At 40.9% G+C, this 4,904-nt stretch overlaps 1 protein-coding gene across 1 annotated transcript in view; it reads right to left on the minus strand.

Moving 5' to 3' along the window:
* The window catches only part of cacnb4a (calcium channel, voltage-dependent, beta 4a subunit), a 34,954-nt gene that overhangs the window by 27,597 nt on the left and 2,453 nt on the right, over nucleotides 1–4,904 (minus strand). The window lies entirely within an intron of this gene.

A 4,904-nucleotide genomic window follows, 5' to 3' on the forward strand; every position in this document is an offset into this window, starting at 1 on the left:
CTGGCCCCCCTGGCCCCCCCTCTGGCTCCGCCCCTGGTGATCTCAACAAGCAATTCACAAATTAAGGGCAGCTGCTGACTTCAGCCGGGTGGCCTAAATAGTGGGAGATAAGCCGTGTGAAGTCCAAACCTTATCACTTTGTATGCGGTGAGCAGAAAAAAATTAGGTCAAAATCCAAGCTGGTTACAGTGAGGTAGGGTTTGAAGACGCGACTGTAATAAAAGAGGTGCTCTACTGCATCGGACACCTGCGTGTGAGCCAAAAAAAGTCTGGATTCTCCACTAACATTCAAAGCATAAACACACACTGTGGTGCTGAAAAACTAAAATATAGACCAGATGCAGTGACTGGTCTATATTTTCTATATTCATCATCATGCACCTACTTTCTGTTTATGTATTTCGACTGCTATGTAGGCTTTTAGCTGTATTTTGTATCACCATCCCAAGTCGTCAGTGGAAGCCCTAAGGTACAATTTATAGTACATTTGAATTAGAAAACCGTTTCTAACATAATCTATCATCCTAGAATGCTGTGAGAGAGCTGCAGCTACAGCCCGAGTGTTTCTGAAGGTACATGTTGAGTGCAAGCGGTGCAGCTTTTATAGTGGCTGCTCATGTTGGTGGGGAATTCTCCAAAAATGAGCTTTTACAAAAATTCAGAGGAGCACAGCAGACTCCGCAACAAAGCGTTTGGCGCACACTCCCTCACACCCCTTTCAATGCATCGACTATAAACCTGGCATCTTAAAAGTTATTAAATCTCCATAGCAACCATTAGAGGTCACCGACATGACAATCAGTTCTTTTCAGAAGTGATGCCAAAAAAATGTATTTTCCGTCATATAGGACGTGGTGTAGGGTATGGTATGCCACCTGTGTGCTTTAGTCAGATGAGATTAAGATTCAGCTTTTCAACAACAAACCTCAGCACAAAGCAATAGATAGAAATGTGGAAAAGCCTAAGAGGCCCACCGTTAAGTATGGCGACCAATTTGTGACGCCTGTTTTTCTTCAAAAAGCCCCGTTGAACCGTGTTGGAGTCTGTGACCGCAAGAACCCTGATGTATCGTTACTGAGTCCGATCCGAAACATGCAGCCGATTTAATGCAGGAATGCTTCTCAAGGTCGACCTTCTTCCATGGCCGTTTCAGTCTCCAGGCCTAAATCCTACAGAAAACCTGCGTCGTGAGCTGAAGAGAGGATGATCTGAAGAGACTGTGTGTCTCTCTGTATATTACAATCTCATTCATGTTACAACGGGGGCACAAAGAACTGCTCTGCTGGTGACTATGTATTCTAAACATATCCACCAAATGTAATAAGAAATGCACCCTACTTTGTACACTTCAGAAAAAAAATAAATAAATAAACCTCAGGGACGTAGAAACATTTAGCTCTCGAAGCCAACAAATCAACATTAAGAAGGTGAAGACTACCCTGTGCCATTTCGGCGCTGCAGTTTGGGATTAGTCTGCAGTGAACATCTGCTGCTGTGTCCTCTTTTAAGGAGCCGAGAGGCTGGCCCAGAAAGCGATCCGACGTCTGCACACCAGCTACTCATCCAAGCATCTGTCTGTGTCAGCAGAGCAGGGAGAGGCCCACCTACAGCCCACTGATGTCAAATAAAATCCAGAGGATCTGATCTCTATACTGTCCCATACATTATGAAATCAGAAAAACGTGTAGTCATATTTTATTCATAGGTCATTTTTAGCTCATTTGTTTTCCGTCCTGCTTTTAATGCCGTTTATTTTCAGACCTTTAAGAGCTCATTCGCGTCACTCTGCAGACTTCTCTATTTCCTTTGAACGAGTCGTACATGAATGCCCCATTTTCTGCCTGAGTAAACTCTCCTTTACAAACATTGTTTTGAATACTTTTTGCAAGTGTGTATGCTTGTGTGCCCTTCAGAAAGGCCTGTTTAAATCTTGTAGACGTTGCTTTCACAGTCAGTGAACCAACCATGAACCAGCTACAGATTTCTGGACATAAGTCCAGTTAAAGTCCCAGTAGCATTTGGGAAACTACAGGTGATGATATTACAGTCTAATGGTTTAGTTTAGGAGATTTTGAACTTTTTTTTCCTGTGTATGGTGAAAAGATTTTTATATGGGTCCTCATCCAGTCTAGTGTTTGTGTTATGCCGTTTTCACACCCCAGGAAAGGAAAAGACAATCGATTATAAAGGTTATGTTTTGAGAAACTCAAGTAAAAACAGTCATTTTAATTTTTAGTGGCTATTATTCTCTGATAACAAGGATTTTGTTAAAAATAAATAAATAAATAAATTCCACGGCATACACACATCTAAATTAAAAGTACATTTTTCTATTATTTACTTTTATTTAGATTATTATTTTTTGTTTGTGCAGCTTGCATTGTAAAAAAGACATAAGAAACACACTGACATCCTCAGCGCCATCCTGTAAAAAAGAAAAAAAGAAAAGAAAAAAAAACCTGTCTCCTGTCTCCAGTTTTTTTTTTTACATCCCAGAGAACTGCCCCTAAAGCAGGCACCGTGCTGCTTTCAAAGAACGGGGGGAATTCTAGCTTAATCAACTCTCATGTAAATAACTTTTTTTTCTTTTTCTTTGTTTGCTTATAGCCAAACCTTCTGGGGCTGACCTCTGTTGTCGAAGGGTGGCTGGTTGCTATGGATACACGAGGGAATCAAAGAGAGCCCACTCGCTCTTCTTCTCACCTGATGACGAATGCGCGGACGATGACACAAATCACAGCGGGGGTGTTGCAGAAAAATTAGCAAGCGTTTGATAAGGAGAAGGAGCGGCAGACGGCTTTGAGATCGATCTCCGTCCTCCTCGCTGACTTTTGATCCAGGTTTCCTCTTTGCGTCGTGCCTATTTTCTTTTCCCTTCCTGTTTCTTCCACTACGCCGCACATCCTCTCTCTTCCCGTGGATTTCCGCCACAATCACCCAGCAACGTCAGTCGATAGGATATGGAATAGTTAAAGCTTGTTGTAATTAAATTAGAAACTTTCTCACCATCTGTTTTCACATATTTAAAAAAAAGTATTTTGAAAGCAAGTAGTGCTGTCAGGAATGTAAAGCTAACTTTTTAAGAGGGATGTCAAAGTACATTTTAGGTTTCCTTCTGTTTTTCTAATTCATAGGAGGGATTTTATTCGGAGGATCAATTTGAATTTGTTTCAAAGTTGCGAGCATGAAGGAGGCAGCAGCAGCAGCATCTGCGTTCTAACACGCCAGCCTTTATGAATTATACATGGTTGGTGGACGCTTACAAAAGCAGCTCCAGTGCAAATCCAGGCCATTTTAATTCCCAGAACTGAAGAAGAGCACAGAGGCTCTGCGTCCCCAGCAACCGACCGACCGATGTCAAAGCGATTCCTTCACTTGATGTTAAAGCAAAGTGCCGTTTTTATGCCACAAAACGATGGATCGAGGTCAGGAAAACAGACGAGGTGCACTCCGACTGCAGACTCCTTTTCTAAAGTTTCTTCGTTTTGATTTCTAGCGTTAAATCTGAGAATTAAATCCCGTGGTTTGCTGCTGTTTGTAGATCCAGTTTTGTGTTTCTTTGCTCTAAACGGCTCCTGTCTGAATGAGCGGAACTTGCTGCTTCAAACAAAGATAGTTGCTTCACAGATGACCTTACTTCTCCAGTAATTAACGCCTGCAGTGTATTAATTAGCATAATTTTCACTGCACGTGTTCAGCAGGACAGTATTTGAGAAGATTTAGGACAAACTCAGTCTCACTGATATTTTTTTATTGTTATAATTCAAAGTATTTTGAAAACCAAACCTAGAAATTTGCAGTGAATGTCTAATCCTTACTGAGACGTTGCGTTAATTTAAAACAAAAGTTAATTGGTCTGGTCCTGAAGTCAGCCAACAAGAAAAATCCAAATCAGGTGGAGCGATTAGCTGCTAGCAGGCGTGTCCAAAGCAGTTCAAGAACAATACAAATCTCATCCGCCAGCACAGGCGGCTGATAAAGATGGATACGTTTTAGTTTTAGTTGATTTTTTATGTTAAATTTTAAATACCATCTCATTATCAGACCACAGGTTTTGCATTCTCGTTTAGGCCAGGCCCTCATCCCGATCGTAATACTGAAAATTCAATCAATTTTTAATTTGCAAAACTGAATGCTTTTTTTTTACAAGGCAAATATGCCATTATTTATACATGCAAATAATCCAAGTACTTTATTTGTTCAATTAAAACCTTGCATGCATATGCTTACTCTGTTCTTGAGCAAGTTAAAAAAATTATTAAAAAATCACAAGTAATCTTCTCTTGTTGATTTTGGCACAAAGTGTTTGAACCATTGGCTTAACGTGTATTTATGTATGATCTGTTGTTGTTACATATGCATACAGTAAGGTTTCGGGTGGTTGGGGCGCTTTATTGGCTCTAGTGGCCTTTATTTGATAGTGAATTGACAGGAAAGTTGGTAATGAGCAAAGGGGGAAGATATGCAGCAAAGATCACCAGGCCGGGAATTGAACCTGTGACGGCGCTGTCAAAAACTAAGGCCTCCGTATGTGGGTTGTGCTTTACCCCTGCGCCACCACAGCACACCACCGTCGTGGTTTTGAGTTAAAAAATGATGATAATCATGTGTTATTGACAGATTGGAAGATTAATACCTGAACACCAACTATACAGTCTTAAAAAATGCAAACATTTTAAAAAGACTTTAAAAAATAAACAATGCTTAGCCTGGTGGGGGCACAAGTAAAGCCTGGTTGCCCGCCAGGCTTATAATACACTGAGAGGAACCCTGATACAGGAAGTGGGTGATTTTATTTAGCTCATAACTCCAGCATAACCCTGTTCCTTGTTTCCATAGCAGAACCTTAAGATAAAACAGACAGGAGTGAATGCCTCCCATTAAACCCCCATAAAACAATCTCT

The sequence above is a fragment of the Poecilia reticulata genome, linkage group LG2 (assembly GCF_000633615.1).
Source record: "Poecilia reticulata strain Guanapo linkage group LG2, Guppy_female_1.0+MT, whole genome shotgun sequence".
NCBI classification, from domain to species: Eukaryota; Metazoa; Chordata; class Actinopteri; order Cyprinodontiformes; family Poeciliidae; genus Poecilia; species Poecilia reticulata.